The following is a 24,073-nucleotide window of genomic DNA, read 5'->3' on the forward strand; positions in this document are numbered from 1 at the left end:
CGGGACATCGAGGAGGGATTGGCTGGAGCTTACTGAGCCAGCAGGCTGCCTGGGCTGGTGGTGCCTGGCCCGGTGTCAGCTGTACCAGGGCCTGCCGTGGGCATGGGGTTTTGGAAAGTTCTCTAACCAATGACTGTTTGGACAATAAGTTGCCAAATTATCCAGAGAAACACAAAATTGGGTTTTTTTAAACTTGATCTACTCTCTATGGAAAGTACTTCTACAGCTTTTTTTCCTTCTTCTTCTTTTCTGAACCTTTTCATGGCAAGTTGCAGTCATGCCTGGGAGCCACACTGGCCATCCTGTGCTCTCATACAGGATGGTGGCAGAGGTGGGGGTGGGGGCTGTATTCAGAGGCCCAGACAGCTGCAGGTGGCTGCTAACAGATCTACCACAGCTCTGGCCCTGCGGTTCAGACACCGAATGGAAACATATGAGTGGGAAGCACATTAAGTCATCGTGGCCCATGCCTTCCTGAGTGAGCGAGAATTGATTTCTTGGATGAACAGCAGGTATTTGGCAAGGCGAGGAGGTGGGGGTGGCCTCAGCTTGGAGCAGCAATAAGCACTGGAGAAGGACAGGACTTGGCCTTGGGGCTGAGTCTGGTGCTAGCAGGAAAAGATTCAGACCATCTGGTGGATTTGGTAGTTTAGGCGAGGCCAGTTAAGGTGGCTGAGGGGTGTGCTCTCCTTTTCATCACCAAGAGCGCTCTGGGATCTAGGGACAAGATTTGAGTGCAAGATTTGTGTGGGTATGTATAGAGCAAACTTAAATCTGATGGAGAGCCATGAGTCCTTCCTGCTTCCCACAAGATAAACCCCCCACTGCTCAGCCTCACAGATAGGTCCCTGCTGACCTAGAGTGTGGCCCCTATCTCTATCTCTATTTTTATCTATAAAATAGCATTTGAAAGCCGACAATTTGGATGAAGACATGGAAAGCATGTGCATCAAATTTGCAGATGACTCAAAGCTGGAGGGGATGAGAGATTTAAGGCCGTAGATGATCTCGACAGTGGAGAATGCTGGGTCAAAAGCAACCAGATGGAATTTAGCATCAATAAATCTAATGTCCTGAAGACAGTTTCCAAAAATCAATTGCACAAGAACAGGATGAAGGAGACCTGGCTTGACTGCATTTCACATAAAAAAGACGAGGAGGTTTTAGTCTGCCTCAAGTTCAACACGAGCCAGCTGAGTTGATGAGGCGGGTTGGGGAGGAAAAGAAACCTAGCAAAACCTCATAAAAAAACGCTTCTGATGCATCAACCCTTGCTGACGAGGGGAAAGATGGGGAACGCTCTTTGCCATAGAGTATCAGGCCTGGGAGAGATGGGAACAATAAGAACTGATACTTATGAGAACTCACCATGTGCCAAGAAGTTTGTCAGCTCATCAAGTCTTCACCCCTCGAGGTGACATCCAGGACACCAGGACACAGCAGAGAAGCTGCCCAAGGTCACATGTCTAGTGGGTGGTGGAGCCGTGCTTTGACCACCCCACCCTGCTGCCTTTCCGTTAGACACCTTGTCTACTTTCTCTTCCCCATTTTACAGATGAGGAGCCAGAACCGGAACCATGAGGAAGACGTGTCTGCAGTGACCCAGTGATGGACTGCGGTCTCGGGCTCTCATGGGACCCTCTCATGGGACCCTCTCTTCAGCGCTCCTTCCCTCTGCATGCTGGGCAACGGCCAACCTGCCAGGGTGCTGGATGCTCACCCTGAACAATCCTGAGCTTTTATGCAACTTCCTGTGGCACTTAATTGTACAGTGGCTTCTACCCGCGTTGCCTTCTGAGACACAGGGAAATGTGTAGGACTTGACTTTTCCTTGGTCAGGTGGTGTCTCGCTCAGGGACAGCAATTACCACGCCTAATTGAACTCTGGCAGGATATTTACACTACAGAGAACTGTGAGACCCTCTATCAAATGTCTCTGTTTCTGTTTCTAGGTGTTTTTTTTAAAAAATTGTCTTCTACTTAAACTTCTCATGGCCACTTCTCTGCCCTCCACTTACTTCTTACATGCCACAATGAACTACGCTTTCAATTAAACAAAACACAAATTGAGTATCTTCTAGGTATGTGTCTGGTATAGTGCTGGGTCTTCATGGATATGATCTCAGTTAAACTTCACAACAACCTGGTGAGGTGGATTATTATTATCCTTTTTCACAAGGAGGATATTGGCTTTATTGGGTGAGCAGCTGTACCAGTTTGCCCAGGACTCAGTGGTCTCACAGAACATGGGATTTGTTGTTTTAAACCAGGAGAATCCCAGGGAAACTGGGACAGGTTGGTCACCTTGGGCTTAGAGGGGTTAATTAACCGGCCTGAGATCACACAGCTATAAAGTGGCTGATCCAGGATTTAAAATCAGTTCCCCTGATACCAGATAAATCTGGATAGCAGTGAGTGTAAAGTAACTACACTCCGGTGACTTTCTGACCTCTGCCGAGACTCCTGGAAGACTTGTTTTATTTCCTTATTCTCAGTTCTGGATCAGAAAACCAAGTTCCTGAATATATGAAATGAGAAGTGTCTCTACCTCTTGGGGCTGCTCCGAGCCCTGCATGTTTGAAAACACCAGAACAGGGCACGTCATGGCAGGGATTCACAGCGACTTCACTGCCCGCCCCCCACTGCCCCACCCCCCACCTCAGTGTACTCAGTCTGGAGAGCTTAGCTGAGGCTGAGACAGGAATCAATGGCAGTGGGCTGTGATCACTGACGGTCACCTAGCTGTGACACCGTGATGAGTTTGGGGGATCACATCCCTAGAGGTTATTGACCATGTTGGGGCCCAGCAAGGGAAGGTGACCTTAGTGGCGAGGGGCCGCAAAAGCTAGCACAGGAACTGAGAGAAGAAGGTGGTCCTGGAAGGCTGAGCTCTAATCTTTACAAGGAGGTACCCAGGTCGTGAGGCCCACGAGAGACGTTCACAGCCAGGGACAAAGTTAGTGGAGCAACCTGGGTTCAATGCTGGAATAATGACCCAATGCCAAGATCACCAGAAGGCACTGCCCCCAGCCACGGCCTCCCTTCCCACTGCTGGGGCTGCACAGATGGACTGGGGGTCACCTGAGAGGACTCTGTGATGGCACTTCCACAGCACGCGCGAGACTGGCTGGGTGCACTCTGTGGGATGCTGGCTTCCTGCCCTGTGACTATTTATGCATTCCCAAGTTACGAAGGGATCTCTTGGCTTATGGAGGTCAGGACCACCGGCTCCTTTGGGGACAGTTTGCTTCGTATTTCCTTGGGTTGGAAGGGACCCAGTGGTGAGGACCCAGGCCGTATTGATGAGTGGTGGGGAGGACTTCCTCTGGGAAGTGGACTTCTTGTCTTCCAAAGACTTCTTGTCGGCTGTGTTTGGAGTGAACACAAGCTGCAGTTTATGTGTATGTGTGGTGTCGGGTGTGGGTGTGGTGTTTGTGCATGAGTGTGGTGTGTGTGATGTGTGTGGTGGAGGGGTGTGAGGTAGTTGATGTGATGTGTATATGTGTGTGGTATGTGGTGGGAGGGGTAGGGAGTGTTTGTGTAGTGTGTGTGATGTGGAATGTGTGTGTGTGTGTATGTGTGTGTGTGTGTGTGTGTGAATGAGGGGAGGATCCTTCAAGAGGAAGGGATGCAAAAAGAGATCACTTAAGAGGAAGTCTGCTGGGTGCTGTGGTGCAAGCCTGAAATCCCAGCGGTTTGGGCGGCTGAGGCAGGAGGATCACAAGTTCAAAGCCAGCCTCAGCAATGGTGAGGCGCAAGCAACTCAGTGAGACCCTGTCTCTAAATAAAATACAAAATAGGGCTGGGGATGTGGCTCAGTGGCTGAGTGCCCCTGAGTTTATCCCAGTACCCAAAAAAGAAAGAGGAAGTCCCCACAAAGACAGGGTCACTTCCTCCATGGTCATAGCATGCCGAGGTAGAGCCTGGACTATCCTGGAGGAGGTCCCGCCTTGGGGTTTTTTGTCCTCCTGGAGGGAGCTGGAAGGTGCCTCCATTCCTTCGGGGTGGCTGGGAGGGTCACGCTGGGAGTCAGGTCACAGCCAGACTGAGCTCCACTCCTCCCAGGAGCTGGTGTGGGGAAGGGGGAGATGCAGTGCTGGTGGCTGAAGGCTGCAGGGAGCCTCCCCGTCCCTGAAGCTCCCTGCCCGCCCTGGCCTCTTGTTTCTTGCACTCGGGCTCCTGGGCCACGGTGTTGTCACCCTGAAAACACCTCTCTCCACTTCCCAGAGGAAGTCCTCTCCACCATTCATCAATACGGCCTGGGTCGTCACCACTGGGTCCCTTCCCACGGGCCATCCTCTTGGCCCAGAATGTTCTTTCCTCTCTGCACTTCAGCTTCCTCGTCTGAAAGTGAGTCAAAATAGGATCTGCTCCATGAGCTGGTGGTGAAGGTTCAGTGGTTGAACGTGTGCAGGGACCTTAGTGGCACCAGGCAGTTGTTACTGTTTTATTAGGAAAGCCAAGTCCTACTCTTCCTGTGAGACCCTGTGACACCCCCTCTGGGAAGGCTGCCCTGTCCTCCCCAGAGGTCTCTTTCCTGATGATTTTGTTTGCTTGTTTTGCCTTTTACTTTAGGCATCTGTGACACTGATTTTTTTCAGGTCGTGTTTTTCCTGGGGATGACACATGATCATCAGCCTGCCTGCTGGTCCCTCCCACTAGACAGGGGTTCCTTGGAGTAGACAGGGACACTTCCCCCTCAGTTCGGTCCTCAGCAGCTAGGACAGTGCCTGGCACCTGGCGAGGGCTCCGGGAACTGCTGTTGCCCAAATGAATGGAAGAAGACTGAAGCCGAGAAGCGGCTGGTGGTCCTGGGAGCCGCCTGCGGGTTCTCACTAGGATGAGGCCGTTCCAACCTCAGGAGACCCGCTGGCCCAGGCCTCTCCACCCACCCCACCTTCTCCTCCTCTCGCCCGCCCATGGACAGACATCTCATTTTTCCACTTCCTCCAAAACGTTTGGATTTGGAAAACAGTGATCATTGAGGAAAATGTGTAATTACTGAGGACTCAATCATGGAAAACATGTAACTCCCCGAGTCTTACTGAAATGTCAAGGACTCAATCCGAGCACACCCAGTCCCTGGTGATCCAAAGAAAAGATGATCCGTTTGTCCCAGAGGGGGAAGAAGGATCATTCTTTATTTACAAACCAGCCTGGTTAATCCCTTCTGACAATACGGGAAGTCATTGTGCTCGGCTTCTATCTTCTACTCAATTATAGCAAAGCTGAACTTGCCCTGACCTCCCCGTCCCTCTGCCAGGAAAGCAGGCGAGGGCTCCTTCCAGCGGGGCGGCTGCCTGGGCTCCAGGCCGAGCCCTTTTTCATCAGGATGTCTCAGGCATTTATAAGGGTGAGAAACAAGATGGAAACCGTCCCTCCTCGGTTCCCTTCAGCCTGGCCAGTCTTTGGTTTCAGGATCTGGAAAAGGAAGAGCCCCCTGAGGAAGGAATAGGATGCCAAGAGGGGGCTCTTTCTGGGGCCATCTCTGCCTGCCCAGCTGTAGGAGAGGGCTTTGGAGTCAGGCTCCATGAGCAGCCCTGGTGGCAGGAGGAGTTCCCGCAAGAGAGGTCTTCAAAGCCCCACCTGCCTCTCAAGCCAGTACAGCCTCGGGTACTGTTGTAGGTCAGGACCTCCAGTTCACACCTGCCTGCCAAACCCCGCCTCCATCTGCAGGAGGAGCCCTGTGGTGACCTGGGGAGCCCACACCAAGACCGGCCCTGGATCTGATCTCACTGGAAAAGCACATGCCCAGTGCTTCTCCCCTTCCCCAAGCTCCATCACCCCTGGGGGACAGCGTTTCGGAGGCCCAGTGCTGCAGCAAATGGCATTTTCGCCATGAAGATCTTCTATAGAGAAAAGTGTGATTTTTTTTTCTGGCTTTTCTCAATTACAAAATAATAAGATTGTTGAAAATCCAATGGCAGAAACGTCAATATTGGCAGAGACAGCTGCAGGAAATCCAATTGCACAACGGGTGCCAGTTAAAGATGGTATGTGCTCTTCTAGGCTTTTCTTAATTCCAATTAGGATGAAATCTATCGATTTTATGGACTCACAAACAGAGGCTTGTTGGTAGGCCAAGGGTGGATCTGAGCTACCCCTTCTGAGCCTCTTGCCTTTCTTTCCCCCTTTGAACATCATCTCTGATTGGGACTTTTAGCTGATTTTGAACATCAGCTCTCTAGTTTCTCTGGCATGTCAGAGGGCCAGATGTTTTTTATTTGAGAGCAAATTGACACATTAAATTACACTGTGCAAACATTAAAGCCAGCCGCGGGTAAACAGGCCGAGATTCATTGAATTTTACGGGTCACAATAATGTTTATGTAATTTAACAAATTCCTGCCCTGCTGCTGAGACTCTCCAAGAAGTATTAATCGAAGAAAGATGAGCCCTGCCCGGAGGCTCCCTGTCCCATCCACCCCAGCTTGGCCTCTCTTGCCAAGGCCAGCAGGTTTAGAGCTGGGTATCAGAATTTCACACACACAAAAATAAGTGATCCTTGTGAAGTCTCACTTGGTCTTAAAGACATCTCCCATTTTTGTCCGTGTGGAGTTTTACAAAATATTTGTAGCATACAATATCCATGGGGTTTGCCTGTCTGGGACCCATCCATTCATACTTTTGACAATACACTATGATTTTTCTCTAGCAACCATCAAACCCATCTCATTATCAGTTTCCATGATTCCTGAGGGCTGGAACCGCTCTCTCGCTCTGGGATGACACATGATCCACGTCTGGCCGATCAGAGCATTCTAAGCAGCCCCTGGTTTTGGTCATTGGTTCAGAGATAGGAACTTAATCCAATCTAGATCAATTAACATTCACCCCCGCATTTTACAAAACTAGCAGGAAAAGGGCTCTCTTTTTACTGGTCTTAAGTGGTAACATCAAAGATGGGCGTTGCTGGGTACCAATTTGGAAAGTCTACTAGGGAAGGAGGCCAGCACAGAACAAAGTGAAAATGGAGAAGGGCAAACTCCCAATAAGATATTTTGAGTCCCTGGATCCAACTGTGGTCTACACCTGTGCTCATGGATTATGTGAGTGAATAATCCATGGTTTCAGCTAAGCCAGTTTGAGTTGAATTTCTGTCAGTTGAACCACAGGATCTATTCAACAAAGCAAGAGATTCCCCTGCACCACTCTAGAATAGGACCTCATCCCCACACCTCAGACCACACTCAGAGCCCCCTGTGGGCTCTGCACTCACCTCTGATTCCCTGAGGCTTCCACAAGATGCCCTCCTCCTCCTCTGGAGCCAGGCTGGTCTGTCAATAGGCACATCCAGTTATCTCTCCTTGCCTTTTCTGATTTTCCTTTTATTGCCTTCATCACCATCTTCCTTCATCCACCATCCTTTATGGCCCTGTTTAATGCCTCTATATACAAGGAGATCTCCACGAGGACAAAGGCTTCGCTCCTGTGTCCCAGTAGGAGGGCCACAGTAGGTTCCATAACTTTTGGCCTTTAATTCTATGAATTAAAAATCTTTTGAATGCTTCATGTATTATATGGTGTTTTTTTTCTCATTTGTTTCTTTCTAGCTTAAAATCTTCCTGGTATGGTTCTAGGTACATAGTCATAAATTATTAGTGTTTGAAGGTCTCTTAGAAATCATGAAGATTTCTCTGTCTCTATCATTTACAGATAAGGGAAACTGAGGCTCAGAGAGGCGAACTGACTTGCCCAAGGTCACAGAGGCTGCGTATTGTCATGCCAGAGATGAAATTTAAGCTTGGTTTTCTTTCCATTGCACCAAGATGCATCACTTTGATGGACTGATCTTCCAGTTAAGTATATGGATAGCTCGAATTGGCATCTTACCATCTATTAATGGAACTGAGTCAGCACATAGAGAAGAAAGAATATAGACTTGACAGAATCAAAAGAGCTGATTTCAACTTCCAGTGAGATTTCATGACTTTGGACAAGTCCTTTCACCTTGTTAGACCTCCAGTTTTCACAACCACAAAAAGCGGGGGTCTTGCACTAGGCCTTGATGGTAAGTGAGTTTGATTTGTGACCATCACCCATTGGCTGGCGGGACTTTCTGAGTGTTGTGTGGGAAGGTGAGGGTACATCTGACCCAGTAGGGCAGGTGCCATCACTGACAAGCATGGTCTGTCTCGTGACCAGGAGCAGGAATAGGGCCAAGGAAGCTAGCATTGTCTTCTCTGAATGGGTGTTTTTTGGGTTCCTTCCTATTCTACATTTTAGGTCACTTACGCTCTGGTGAAATAGTAAACTTCAGAACACCTGCCTAGTCTACCAGCTGTGGGCTGCCTTCTCTGCCTCTGCCTGTCCCAGGGACCATGAAACCTCTGAACTCTAGGATCCACTAGCCACTAGGATCTAGCACCACTCAGCCAACATTCACCTTGGTCTGACCTTAGATCCACTGAGTGACTGAAATTTGGGTTTGGTTTGTGAATTTGGTATAACCAGCATAGGTTGGGTCAAGGAGCTGAGGAGGGGCGTGAGGTTGTGGTGTAAAGCTGAAGGTCAGGGGACTCTGGGGGGGTCTAAGAAATTTACTTCTGTGTTTACTGTGTTCACCATCTGACAATAGTCCTCCTCTCTACCATTTCCAATGTGAAACAGAGGAAGAACCCCACAACTCAAGCCAGGGGCCAAGAAACACAGTCACCCGGGAAAGGACATGTGCAGAGGTCCCCTTCTGAGGTATCAGACAAATGCCCAGCTTGAAGGTTCATGCTCCATCAGGCTCTGTCTTCCTCACTTTACCTATTTTTCAAATGGAGAAAATGGTCCTAACACTGCAATGTCGTGATGAAATAATCCATTGAAATAAGTTTCACCCAGTGCCCAACCCACAGGGCTTGGCAGGTACCCGCCATCTTCTTTCCACCCCAACCCCAGCTCGATTCACCTCCAGTCTAAGGAAGTTCAAGCACCCATTTAAAATCAAGCCAGCCTGCCCTGTGTGGAGTGATAGAAAGGCAAAGTTGAGTAAGACACATATTTTGGGCCCTATTTCAGTTACAGGCCACAGGAATAAAATCCAAAGTAGTTATAGCTTAAAAAAAAAAAGTGTGTGTTGGGGGGTCGATTGGCCCATAGAAGTAAGCTGCCTTCAAGCATGGCTGTATCCAAAAACTCAAGTGATAGCATTGGAGATTCTTCTCTTCTCCGTCCCGGTTCCCTCTTCTCCCTTTCCCCCTCCCTGCTCCTGTCTTGTTTCAGACTGATTGTCATAGGCAAGGAGGACATTGGAAGCCCAGTCAACTTAGCAAAATCCAAAGCAGAAAGAAGGAAGGCTTCTGATTGGCCTGGCTCAGGTCATGTGCCCATGAAGGACCCTATCACCATAGGCTGAGTAAAATGGGGTATTCTTATTGGATGGGCTTGGGCCTTGCTGCCAGGGAGCTGGTAGGATCAGCTGCTGTATCCAGTCCTCAGGGAAACAGTTCCCCACAGGAAGGAATGGTGCTGCAGGTGAGGGCAGGTGGGTGGAGTTAAACCATAGATGTCTGCTGGGGTTCTGGAGAGGAGGCTTTTCCTCTTTTAGGAAATTCACTGGGATGCACCGAGGAGTCCCTCTGGATTTTCATACCAAGTGCTCCACCCCCTCCTATCCCCCATGAAGGCAGGAATGATCTCAACTCCCCACTGGCATTTAGTCCCCTCCTGCACAGGGGCAGGAAGCCAATGGCAGTGTAACCAGCAGGTCTCTGGGTCTCTAGTTTTCTCCAGAGAACATAATGACATGATGCTGACCACACAGCCCATGGAGCAGGGCCCAGTGGTGCAGAGGCTCTGAGGCTGTGGTCTAGCTCCTGCCAAGGTCAATTCCTTTCTGTCTAACTTTAGAAGTTCATGGTTGGCTTCCCTTGCTTCAAAGCAGTCAAAGTATTCAACTCCAGAGGGTGTGTATTTTTAAAACAACAACAGCAAAAAAAAAAAAAAAATCAAAACAAAGGGGTGGGAGGGGAATCCAGTGATCTTTCAGAGTCAAAGAGACTCTGCTTAAGAGCTCTGGGCTTCACGGAAGTGCCCAGTGACTGTGGTCACCCGAATTAAACATTTCTACTCTGTTTTTAAAGCTAAAAAAAAATTCGAAATGACCTTTAATTAGTAGAGCCACTTCTTTCCTTCCCATCAAAGCCAAGTGTTTCTTGAGCAGAGCTACATTTCCTAAAAAGGCCTGGGGCTGGAAGCTGAGCTTCCTCACCACTGCACAGAGTCCTGCCCCCCAACAGCATTCCCCTGGGGCTTTGTGGCTGTGCTGAATGGGTGTTGTGTGCAAACAAAGGGGGAAGAGAGGCCCTGGAGATGTGACCGCAGGGAGGAGGGCTGGAGGTCAGGGAATCTGGCTCAGTTCCCACTTTGCTCTTTTACTAGCTGTATGCACAGAAGCAAGCGCCCAGATCTCTGCCATCTCTACTTCCTCATTTTTTAAGGGTTGGCGGGGAGTGATTTCTGGCCAGCCCTAGCTGGTGAAAGATTCAGCTTTTTGAAAAGCACCAAACCCTCTACAAAAGAATGAAATTATTGCTAATCTATCCAAAGCCTGAGTCCTCCTGCTGCTCCTGCTCCTCCTCCTCCTTCTCCCTTGGTTTCAATCTCCCTTCCCCTTTCTCTGTGTCTTGGCCCACCCCCTTAATTCCTCTCTTCCTTCTCTGTCCCATCCTCCTGGTCCTGTGGCTGCTTTACCCATCTGGTTCCCAGCAATGGGAAGCTCCAAGGGAGAGAACATTGAGGTGATGCTGGTGCTGGGGAGGAGTATCAGACTGGGTTCCTGGAGGCGTGCTCACTCGTAGATTGCACTCGTGTGTCTTTTCCAGGTCGGCTGGCCTCTCTCCATTGCTCCCCTTGGCGGCGAGGTCTGCAAGAAAGCATCAGTCCTTTCAGATCCAACTGGTGGCGCAACCCTCCAGGAAATTTTCCTCTGTTGGCTGCCCAAGTTGGCCAGACAATTTATCTGGGGGTCACACATCATCCCAAGGGAATGCATATTTTTTTCTGAAGGTCATGGCAGCGGAGGGAGAGAGAGTAGGCTTGAAATAAAACACCCGGAGACTCAGAGAAGACAAGTGTGTACCAGGGCTTGCCCAAATTTTGGGAGGGATTTATGGACCCTCTTTACTCTGAAGGGACTCTCCCAGGCAGTTGGGGACAGGCCAAGCCCACAGGCTGCACAGTTTCCAAGTCTCCTGAGGCTTTCTTTACTCAGCTCTGGCTACAGCCGCAGGTCTGTGCCCTGAAGGACCCCAAACAGACAGGTTTCTAATGACTTATTAAATTTCCTTAGTGTTTTTTTTTTAATTGAGGCATAATTTTACAGTGAAATGGAATTATCTCTTCTTCTGATAAATGTATATGCCATGTCAACCAAGATTCAGAACATTTCATTGCCCCAGAAAGTTTTTTTTGGTGTCACGTCCAGATATTTCCACCCAAGAGGCGAGGATCCTTCTTATTTCTCTCACCAGAGCGGAGTTTTGCCTGTTCTAGAATTCTGTATAAGAAACATGTAATATATATTGTTTTGTGTACTGTTCCTTCCACTCAATATAATGTCTGTGAGGTTCATCTGTGTTGTGTGAGTTCTGTTCCAGAGTATGAAGATGACATAGTTGATTTATCCAGGACCTCTGGATGGACTTTTTTTTTTTTTTTTTTTGGTACTAGAGATTCAATCCAGGGGTACTTAGCCACAGAGCCACATCCCCAGCCTTTTTTTTTTTTTTTTTCTTAATTTTGAGACAGGTTCTCGCTGAGTTGCTCAGGGCCTCGCTAAGCTGCTGAGTCTGGCTTTGAACTCTGAATCTCCCTAAGGTATGTGGGACCGCCACACCAGGTCTAGGACATTTTAGTTGTTTCCAGTTTAGAGTTGTTTTAAAAAGGCTGCAATGTTCCTTCGTGTATAAACTGTTATGTCGACATTCACTTTCCTTTCTCTTTGATATGTACCTAGTAGTGGAATTGCTGGATCATAAGTAGGCAAATGTTTGCATTTATAAGAAATTTATAATTGAAATGGTTGTGCTGTTTTATGCTCTCACCAGCAACGCATGAGGGTTCTAGTCACTCTACATCCTCACCAATGTTTTGCGTTGTCAGTTTTATTGTTAGCCATTCTAGTGATGTGTGATCGCAGTTCATCCTGATCTCAATTTGCATGTCTCTGAAGTTTCCAGATCTTGCACACTGCTTCATATGCTTATTGGCTCTTATAGCCCAAGGTCACAAATAACTTATCCTAGATATTCTTCTAAAAACTCAATAGTTGTAAGCCCTTACCCTTATTTTATTTTTTTTTTAAAGAGAGAGAGAGAGAGAGAGAAGAGAGATTTTTAAAATATTTATTTATTTATTTATTTTAGTTTTAGGCGGACACAACATCTTTGTTTGTATGTGGTGCTGAGGATCGAACCCGGGCCGCACGCACGCCAGGCGAGCGCGCTACCACTTGAGCCACATCCCCAGCCCCAAGCCCTTACCTTTAGATCTATATGTTTAAAATTAATGTTTATATGTAGAGAAGAAGAGGATCCAATTTTATTTTTACCATACATTTACCTGGTTGTTTAGTGTTTATTGCAAAGACCTTCTTTGTCCTGTTAAATTGGATTAGCACCTTGGTTGAAAAGCAACTTGCTGTAAGTAGTAGGTCTGTTTCCAGTCTTTCTACTCTGTCCATTCCACTGTCCATCCTGATGCCAGCATCATGCTGTCTTGACCATGAAACTGGACAGTAAGTCTTGAAGGCAGACAGGAAATTCTCCAAATTTCCTTTTCCTTTTCAATATCCCTATCTATTCTATATCATTGCTTTTTTTATATAAATGCTTAATGACATATTTCTTGTCATTTTCTACAAAAAAAAAAAAAAATTGATGGGGGTTGCTTTAATCCATAGATAAATTTGGGAAGAAATGACATCTTAACAATTTTGAGTGTTTCAATTCATGAATATGGAATATCTCTTCATTTATAAGATGTATTTAAATGTCTTTTAGCAATGTTTTGTCATTTTTATGACAAATATTGCTCAGACTTTGTTAAATTTATTCCTATTTTGTGTTTTGGGATATAAATGTAGAATGACTTTTTAAATTCTTATTTTCCTCTTATTTTGTTTATGGCTCATGTATAGAAAGACAGTAGACTTTGCATCCTATGACCTTTCTGAATTCACTTATTATTTCTAGGAGTTGCTTTATAGAGTTCTTAGGCTTTTTTTTTTTTACATTAAAAAAGAACTAAAAACATTAATTTTAAGAAAGGGGGATATCTGGAAAGTTGGTTTTATTTCTCTCATTCCAATTTTAATGCCCTTTGCCTTTTACTTCTTTTTTTGTTCTACGTGTTATACTGTCTAGGAGCACCAAAATAATTCTGAATAAAACTGGTGACACCAGACATCCTTTCCATACACCCATCCTGGGGGCAGAGCATTGGATATTTTTGCATCATTTACATTTACCTTAAGTGAATCATTAAAAGATACCCTTTATCAAATTGAGAAAGTTTTTCTCTATTTCTAGTTTGATGAGATTATTTTTGTCACGAGTGGATTTGCCAAATGTGTACTGTAGATTTATGAAACTGATCATATTTTTTTCTCTTTTATTCTATTAGTATGGTGAATTACATTGTTTGGTTTTTCAAATGTTAAACCAACTTTGTGTTCCTGGGACAAAGCCCAGTTGGCCATGATATGACCATTTTTGTGTTAGTAAGTTTCATTTTTGTGAACATTTCCTTATGGAGTTTTGTATCTCTGTTCACGAAGGATATTGCCCTGTAATTTTCTTTTCTTATACCTTTCTCAATGAAAGGTATCATTGACAATATCAAAATGATATCAGGACCATTTTTATGTGAGCCACACAAAATGAATTGTGAGGTATTACCTTGTCTGTCCGATACATTTCTGGAAATATTTGTGTAAGAGTGATATTATTCTTTCCTAAACTTTCAATGAATTTAATGAGTGAGACCACCAAAGACTAGAGTTTTCTCTGTTGGGAGAGTAATACAATAAAGGCAATCTCTTTAATAATACAGAACTATTTGAGTTTTTGTCTTCTTGCATCAGTTTTGGTAAGTTGTGATTTTCAGATAATTTGTCCATTTTACCAGGGTTGTCAAATTTATTAATATTCTTATTTATGATATCCTCTTATTTTCCCTTTAGGATCTGTGAGATCTGTAGTGATAGCATTTCTTTCATATTTTTTCATACTGTATTTCATACTATGTTCTTGTATATTTCATACTATAAACTTGTATTTTTTTCTTTTTCTTCTCAATTAGTTTTACTAAGGACTTATCAATTTTATTGATCTTTTAAGAGACCCAATTTTTCCTATGTTAGTTTAGTTTTAGAAATTGCTTTTCTCTTTTATAACTGTTCTTTCTAATCTTTACTATCTTCTTCCTTCTACTTGTTCTGGGCTTAATTTTTTTTTTTCTCTGTACAAGCTTAATTTGAACCTCTTTTTATTTTTCCCGTATATAAGCATTTAAAACTATAAAGTTAAGTACAAGATTAGTTATATCCCACAAATCTTGATGTGCTTCATTTTTATTCACTTTAAAATATTCCTAATTTTTATTACAATTACTTCTTGGTCTTCTGTATGTAAAAGTGTGTGATTATTTCCAAATATTGGGATTTTTCTAATTGTATAAATATATGACTATCATTGACTTCTTATTTCATTCCACTGTGGTGAGAAAACATATTGTAAATGATTTCAGTCCTCTCAGACATCTTGAGATGTGTCCTATGGTCCAGCATAGGATCGACCTGATTGTTTCTTTGCACTTGAAAAGAACGTGTATTCTGCAGCTGAGTATAATATACATCCATAAATATCGATGGGCAAGATGGTAAATAGTGTTGTTCAAATCTTTTTACACTTACTGATTGTTCTTCAGCCACTGGCTGTTTTAAAATTGCTAAAAGAAGAGTATCAGCACCCCCAACTCTGTCCATTTTTCTACTTCTGCCTATAGTGCTATATGGTTTTTCTTCTTCCATTTTAAACTTTATTACTATACACATGCATGTTACAATTATATTACCATTTCTTTATTTTCTTCTCTACATTTTTTATTGATGCACTATCATTGTACATAATGGTATCATGTTGTTACATATTCATATATGTACACAATATAACAATGTACTTTGACCAATGTCTGTTTAATTCATTTGCTCAATTATTAATTGAGTTTTTGTTCGGTTTTTAATGATGAATTTTTTTAGTTCTTTGTATATTCTAGATATTAATCTCTGTCAGAAGAGTAGCTAGCAAAGATTTTCTCCCATTCTGTAGGTCCTCTCTTCACATTCTGTTTCCTTTGCTGTGCAAAAGCTTTTTAGTTTGATGCCATCCCATTTCTTAACTCTGGGCATTATTTCCTGAGCTTTAGGGATCCTACTGAGAAAGTCATTGCCTATGCCTACATCCTGAAGTGTTGATTCTGATTTCTTCTAGGAGTTGCATAGTTTCTGTTCTAATCCTAGTTCTCTGAGACTGTGTGTGTGTGTGTGTGTGCAGGTTGAGAGATAAGGATCTAGTCTCATTCTTCTACATATGAAAAGTAAGTTTTCCTAGCACTATTTGTTACAAAAGCAATCTTTTTTCCAACATATGTTTGGGCACCTTTGCCAAGAATCAGATGACTCTGGATTTGACTCTGTGTCTTCTATTCTGTACCATTGGTCTATGTGTCTGTTTTTATACCAATACCATGCGGTTTTTGTTAGATAGTATAGTAATATACTCTGTAGTATAATTTCAAGCCAGTCTCTGTGATGACTCCAGCATTGCTTTTTTGCTTAGAATTGCTTTGGATATTCTGGGTCTTTTATTTTTCCAAATGAATTTGAAGACTGTTTTTTCTAGTTCTGTGAAGAATATTATATTACCATTTCTATGTCTTCTAATAAATTCACCTTTTTATTGTGAAACGATAGTTCTCCCTGTCTTGATGCCAGTCAAGGTTCTTTCTGTTAATGTTGGTATCTTTTTTCATAGTTTTACTTTTTATATCTGTAATTAGATTTAAAATATGTCTTTTAAATACCACTTTATCTTTACTCACATACTTACCATTTTTAATATTCTTCATTTCCTTTTGTAGATCTGAGTTTCATTTACCTTCTGATTGAAAGACTTCTGCTGTCAATAAATGCTCTCAGCTTTAACTTATCTGAAACTGCTTTATTTTGTCCCCACTTTTGAAGACTATTTTCTCCGGACATGAGCTCTAGATTATGAAGTACTGGGTAGACCACTTTTCTCTTTCAGTACATTTCATATTTATGTCATTTCATATTTAGTGCTTTAAACTGTCATTTCATTGAACTTTAATGACATCACTTTCATATTTGCTCCAGAGTTTGTAATAAGCTACTTTTTTCCATGACTGCTTTCTCTTGATTTTTTGAATTTCAACAGTTTGACCCTGATATATCTCAGTATAGGTTTCTTTACATATATATTATATTGGGGATTTGCTGAGCTTCTTACATCTGTAGGGTGATATTTTTCACCAAGCTGGAAGATTTTCACCATTATTTATTCATAACCTTTTTTCCTTTTTTTTTTTACCCAATTGAATTTCTATTGATATGTTTTGAGTTCACTGAATCCTTCTCTCATTTCTAATCTGCTATTAAGTCTAGCCAATAAATTTTTCATTTCAAATATTCTTTTCAATTTAAATAGTCCCACCTTTCTTTATTTTTAAATTCATTTCCTATCTATTTACTTCTTATGACCACATCTTCCCTTAAGTTCTGGAACATATTTATAATAAAAGCTTTAAAGTTATTGTCTGCAAACATTTGAGTCATCGTGGCATCTCTTTCTATTGACTCCTTCTCTTGATCTTAAACTACATTTTCTTTTATCTTCTAAGGCCTACTAATTTTTAAAAATTTACACTGGACATTGTGGGTGATATATTGTAGACTCTGGATTCTGTTATCCTCTTCTTAAGAATGTTAGTTTTTTTGTCTGTTTTTTATTGAGACATAATATTTGTACATTTTTATGAGGTACAGTATGATAATTTGACATATATGTGTGGTGTATAATGATCAAATCAGGATGAAAGCACTTGCAACTTCTCAAATATTAATTATCTCATGTTGGTAACTTTCCTACTCTTCTAGTTACTCTGAGGTCTATTATAGATTGTCAGAGCCAATAGTCGCCTTACTGTATTATGGAAAACCAGAACTAATTCCTCCTCTCTGACTGTTTTGGTGTCCCTTATCTAAAAAATGTTGCTTTTTAAAATTCTGGCTGGTAGTTAAGTTGCTGTGTGATCACTCTGACCTTGCAGGAGCTTAGCTTTGGACATTGTTCAGACATGTATTTGGTTTACTTTTGTTTTGACATGAATCCCTTAGTTCTGAGACAGAGACTTATTTTAAAAGTTAACTTGGTGGGAATCAAACTCTAAATTCCATCTCTGCAGCTGGAATTTCTGCTTAGTGTTTACAGACTTCTGGCTGATGCCTCCTTGGGGCTTCTTGATTCCACCCTCATGAATGTAGCTCAGGGTCAGTTGGTCAAGGATTTAAGGGTACTTGATATGCAGATTTTGAAACTTACCTTCCAAAAAGCTTCTCTCCTTTTCAGGACGTTTCCCCTTAAATTCAAGGCTTTCTGGTAGCATTGAGTGTCAGTCAGAAGAACTTTCTATCTTTTTTTCTACTTGAATTCTAGTTACCCTGCCAGGAAGACGGTGCAGTGCACTTAGCGGAAAAGCCATATAAACGTGAATTCCACCCAGTGAAGTTATCTTCTTTCAAGAGTCAAACCCACCCCAGTTTTGGCAGCTTTCCAATGCTTTCAAATACTTGTGTATTTTTTATATTTATTTAATACCTTAAAACTGTTTTATATGGGAGAGTGAGTACCACATGAGCTGCTCCGACATTACTAACATGGGAACTTAGCTACTGTACTACCCAAGTTTGGGAAAAGTGCTGCCCAGAGAGGAACAGTGGCCTGCTCAATATCACATAGCCATTACTGTGGGAGCCAAGTCCTGAGGCCAGGTTTCCTGGCTCCTCTGGCCCTGTCTTGCTGTTAGGTGACCTTTAAGGCTTCATAAGAGGAGATCAGAGAAGATTCCTGTAGCCTCAGGGATTCTCACTGCAGGCAGGCAGTGGGTTAGGTCACTCAGAGCCACCAAGGGGCCAGGCAGTAGGTCATAGAGGCAGAGGCACCAAGGGAGCAGGGATGCCACGTGGCCCTGGGTTCAAGTAGCACCGAAGGGAGTCCAGACTCACAGGGATCTTAAACTCAGTCCACCCAGAACTAGACTGTCATGGTTGTCCCTGGCCATGAGGTCTCTTCTTCCATGTATCCAGCTCTGGTCAAGGCCATGGCATCCATTTTCTCATCGTCCAAGCTGGAATCGGAGAGTTGACCTTGACGCCTCCTTGCTGGAGGACAGACTGGCACAGGTTCCACATCCCAGGACACCCGTCGTAGCACAGCTCCTTCTTCTGATCTCTCTGGTCCCTGTTCTTGATGAAGCTTTCTTTCTTTCTCCCCGTCAGTCCTGTAGAAGAATCATGACAGCTGCCGAGGTCGGGCTAACCCCTGCACTCCCTCCTTCATTTCCATAACTGCCAGCCCCAACGCCGATCCTGTCCCTCTCTGTTCTCTCAAAGTCTCCTGCGGGGAAACAGGTTAACATCTGGCCATAATATGAAATAAGCCCTAATAGTAATTGTGAACTTGGGGGGCATCGAGCTCCCCCGTGGGTCACCACCCTCTCCCCTCCGTCTGCAGACACCCGAGGAGGAGGGGGTTCTCAGTTGCTCTTGGCTGCTTCCCCATCCAAACCCACTTACCCTAAGTCAGGAGGTCTAAAATTGAACATTTTGGCTTTAAAAGGGGCATGGGGGGGTGCTAAGCTTACATTTTTAGACACAAAGAGGATAAAGAACAAAAGAAGCAATAAGGTATTCAGATACGTGTAATATGAACCTCCCTGTAATAAAATCAGTTTGTTAAAAGTAAGGGTAAGAAGTCTCCCCAGTCATCTCCAAGACTCTCATTCTTAAAGGAGGCTAAAGATTGACTTCATGTTTTCAAAGTTCCAGAAAGTGAAAGAACAAGAGGCCAGACCTTAGGCAGAGCTGCTCCCATTGCCACTCCTTCTGGGTAAGGACGTGAAGGTGATGGTAATCATGGCAGGCAGCTCGCAGGGTCACTGCTCGCTTCAAATAAGACAGCGAAGGCAAAGGCCCTTGGAGAAATTCAAAGTGTCATGACAAAAGGAATTATTATACCAGACACATTTGTGTTCATCTTGCCTTCTCCTGAGAGGAATCTGTAGCTCCAGTCCCCCCAGGCTCATTAATATTCCAGAGACAAAAGATAGCTTGAACCATTGAGGGAGGGCAACCTGGAAGGAGGCAGTCCTCGGGGTTTCCAGGGGACCCTGAGAGTCACGGATGTTTCTAGGAGGCCCCAGGACCATCCAGAGAGTCTGTGGTGACAAGTGCCAAGGCAGGCCATGACACTGAGGCAGTGGAGACCTGGACCCTACCTGGTCTATGTACAGACAGGCCTACCTGCCCCACCTCACCGCTGCACGGTGACATGCGCACCTGGGGCCCCACTCCTGGGAGTCTCGGGGAGGGTGAGATGGAACCTACAGGGCCCCACCCATTTCTGGTGTCCTAGTTGTCACCTTCGTCTTCGTGTGCTGACTGTGTGGGTGGGGGATGTCTTTCTGTGCAAGACAGGCCTTTGAAGGGAGCAGTCTCACAGGCCTCCTCAGCCTCAGCCTCTGCCTGCGGTACAGTGTGGTTTTCATCAGGAGGCTGTCAGGAGGCCAGACACCACGCAGCCTGCACAGCCTCCAGACGCAGGCCGCCCGCCCTCCCCCCAGACCATCTCCTCCAGGCCTCTGACTCCTACTCCGGCCCAGATTCCACGTGGCGCTGTCTTGGCAGTGGCCTGGGGAGGGAGGCGTTCTTGGGCTCTCTTGCTAGGGAATATCAGGACATTCAGCAGGATTTAGGTTCCCAACTGGAACTCCAGGCTATCCCCTTAATTGATTTCTTTTGTTTCCTTCAAGTCCTCAAAAATGTGTCGACATCCATTTGGAGCGGCCGTCCGCCAGGCGAGCGCGGGCCAACTTTCTTCAATTAATGAGCTGAGACTGAAGTTGAGATCTTTGCTTTTCACAGCCACGGCTGGAGACTGACCCTGCCGTAGAGATAAAAAATAAATGTTGTTGGTGCTGTGTCTGTGAAATATAAGTTATTAAAAAGTGGCCACACCAGCTCGCCCCGGAGCGGGTTACCGTGGATGGCTGGGGTTTAAGCGGCGGCTGGACTTCCCCTGGGCTCCCCTCTGACCTTGGCTTGCTCGCTGCTGCACTTCTGCCCAAGCCCATCCCCTGCCCAGCGTGCCCTCTCCATAACCCTTCTGCTCCAGAATCCCAGCCAGCCTTTAAGACCCAGCTATCTGGATTTCATATTCATTCAACAATCATTTATCGAAGGCATACTGTGCACCACGCTCTTCCATTTATCCATTCTCATTCTATCAACATTTATTACCAGAACATCTATTAGGAGAACCAGGGGAATACTGCCCTCCTGCTCAGTGAGCTGTGGGTGTTGGAGGAACACCCTAACATGACATGTAGGTTCAGGGCAGTGATAGATATATAGAGGTGTACTGGGAAACTGGGAAGGGGCACTTATTTCTGAACAAAATGTTATATTTAAAAAACATGTTCGCAATGAACACTTTCAAATATGTAAAAATATTAGACAAACTTACACAATGAACTCCTAGGTGCCCATCCCCCAGCTTTAACACCTATTATTTCTCAGGCAGTCCTTCATCTAGATTCCTAACTACTTCCCCATAGCACTCTTGCATGATTTTGAATCAAATCCCAGATATTGCAGTGTTTTCTTTATGAATCCACAGTCTTCTAATGTGTACCTTTCATCGGTTTTAAGCCGATCTTGATAAGGGAGCCACCAAGTTATCTAAGAGGCACTGCCTGGACTTGATATTAGATAAATTCCGCCCCCCCCCCATACTTATAAATGGTGTGGCTTTGAACAAGTTACTTAACCTCTCTGGGCCTTATTTATTTATTTATTTGTACTGGGGATTGCATCTAGGGTGCTTAACCACTTAGCCACATCCTCAGCCCTTTTTAATATTTTATTTAGAGATGAAGTCTCTTTAAGTTGCTTAGAGCCTTGCTAAGTTGCTCAGGCTGGCTTTGAACTTGTGATCCTCCCGCATTGACCTCCTATGCCCTGGGATTATAAGTGTGCGCCACCACGCCTGGATCCTTACATTCTTCATGAGGACGATATGACTGAGCTCCCAGAGTTGTTCTGATAATTAAGTGAGATAAAGTACATAAAGTGGCAAGCAAGATACCTGGCACCAAGTAGGTACTCTGCAGATATTTCTCCCCAGGTCCATGTTTTTCCTGGATGAACAGGAGAATGCTACAAAGCCTCTGAGTAAATTCGATTGTGACCCTTCACTTCAGATGCACGAAGATGCAATTGGAAGTTCCTGGAAGACAGACACCTGATCACGGTGTACCCAGCCCAGGCACCTGCTGTAGTGAGACCTTGTCTTCGTTGTCAGCCTCTCTCACCTAACTACTTACATAGCAGGGACCGTCCACTGACCACATGTCTACCTCACGTGGTTTCACTGAAGATAGGAGTCACTTAGATTTTGCAGAGTGCAAGTCACGAGGTTGGCATTACTTTCCCATCTCCTAGCTCACAGGGAAGAGGAGACACTTGGCAAAGGGGAACGTGCACACCCAAACCAAGCACCCTCAAGCTTTCCTTCAAAAGTCCCGACCGGCTTCTGGCAACTGTTGCAAGCACCAGATTCCTCTCTACTCTGGGTGGCAGCTGGCGATAAAGCCCCAATAACTCAGACAAATGTGGCTGACGCCAGAGAGGAGTCAAGGGCCTGGCTGCGACGTCTGGGGCCAGCTTGGGCTTGGACCTCGCTGTGTGTTTACAAGTTTCCCTTTGACAATTCAGTTTTGAAGATGGGCTTCATTAAAGGGCAATTATAGGTTAAGTAACTTGTTGGCTCGCTGCCTAATGTGGAAAACTCGACTGTGACAATCAGATAATTCTGAGATTAAGCAAGACAGCAATTGCTACTGAAAGAAGCAGCTTAGCAAGGGGATAAAAGACTCTCCAGCCATGACCTCATCCCAGCTGCCCTGTCTGGGCAGGAAGTCTGAATTCAGGGGCCCGCGGGCTCTGGGAACCTCTGTCATGGGGGGTGACCTCTTCTGGGAAAGGGGACTGTGGAAGGCAAAGTGCTTTCCCACTGGGATGGGAAGATGGCCCTTTTCCTATGGGGCTCAACTCTTCCAGAGGCTTCTCCTGGGCATCAGGGGCCAGCCCAGCTGTGTGCTTGGCCTCTATCTGTACCTTTCTCTTTCTCACCCGCACAACTTTGCTGGAATCTTCTGCTAGTATTATTCATGGAGTTTTCCTGACCCATAAAGGGATGCTCCACATCAAATTCCTGCAGCAGTTTGTGTTAAGTAGGAAGCTTTTTATTATATGTCAGAAAAAAATCTCACCCCCAAATATGACTTATGAAGAAAGCAGGGTTTATCGACTCTTGTAACTTACAAGCCCAGAGGATGGGGTGGCGGGAGAACACAGTCAAGATGGTGGTGGTATCTGGGCTGGTGCAAGGACCCCTTCAGCAGGTCTCTGGACTGCCAAACTGCCGACAGCGCCAGGTGAATGATGCCATCAATCAAGGCATGGATGAGGAACTGGAAAGAGAGGAGAAGTTATTTCTGCTTGGGGAAGAAGTGGCCCAGTATGACAGGACATGCAAGGTTAGCTGAGGCCTGTGGAAAAAATATGGACACGAGGATTATAGATACTCTCATATCTGAGACGGGCTTTGCTAGAATTGCTGTCAGTGGAGCTATGGCTGGGTTGTGGCCCATTTGTGAATTTATGACCTTTAATTTCTCTGTGCAGGCCACTGACCAGGTTATAAATTCAGCTGCCAAGACCTACTGTATGCTGGGGGGCCTCCAGCCTGTGCTCATAGTCATAGGGAAGCCAGTGGCACCTCGGTGGGTGTGGCTGTCCAGAACTCACAGGGCTTTGCTACGTGGGATGGGAAGTCCTTAGGCCTTAAAGGTAGTCATCCCCTGGAATTCAGAGGATGCAAAAAGGTTTTATTAACTCAGCCATTTGAGATAACAATCCAGGGATAGTACTGGAAAATTTAGTTGATGTATGGAGTTCCTTTTGAACTTCTTGCAGAAGCTCAGTCAAAGATTTTCTGGTTCATATTGGAAAAGTCAAAATAGAAAGGCAAGGGACCGTGGTTTCCCACACAAGACCTGAGTGCCACTGCTGAGAAGTTGCAACGGTGCTGTCTAAAGAAGAAATTGAAAGTGAGGTGATCAGTATGGGTACCATCAGACCAATGGATGTTGAAACCATAGAAACCAACATTACGAAGACAAATTGTCTCTGAGCCCTGGAAGGAGGCCGGCCCCAGTTTGCAGTAGGAGCTAAAATTTGTGCCAGGATCGTGGATGACCTTGCATTCAATTTCCTGGATGTTTTGCTATTGGTGCCCTATGCCTTATGCAAAGATTCCAAAAGACAGAAGATCTCAGGTCAAGGACATCATATTTGCAATCAAGAAAACGTGAACTCTAGTTTGGACTTGAATATCAAGTCACTGAAATTTACTTAAAGTACTTGCTGGGATTTCACCTGGATGGTACTGCAAGACTTCATTACTCATAAAGTTATCTCTAAGGCAACAACAGGTGTTTTTGTATTGATGGGATGTTTAAATGCATCCATGAGTGGGAAATGCTCCACTCTCCTGCCCTGGATTCCATGCTTTCATTGTTACGGTTGCCCTGTTCTTTGAATAAATTAATATAAAATTTTACCTCTTTTACTAGGAGGACAGGACAGGATATGCATGTGGCACTGTACCAATGAACGATATATGTGAAAAAGATAACTTACTTTTCTTTTTCTTTTCCTTTT

General features: G+C 44.8%; 1 pseudogene; it reads left to right on the forward strand.

Annotated features, from left to right (window-relative positions):
- The first annotated feature begins 22,710 nt into the window (after positions 1-22,710).
- On the forward strand, positions 22,711-23,724 carry LOC114081549 (pyruvate dehydrogenase E1 component subunit beta, mitochondrial pseudogene; annotated as a pseudogene).
- The last annotated feature ends 349 nt before the right edge of the window (positions 23,725-24,073 follow it).

Source organism: Marmota flaviventris, chromosome 2, assembly GCF_047511675.1.
Source record: "Marmota flaviventris isolate mMarFla1 chromosome 2, mMarFla1.hap1, whole genome shotgun sequence".
Lineage (NCBI taxonomy): Eukaryota > Metazoa > Chordata > Mammalia > Rodentia > Sciuridae > Marmota > Marmota flaviventris.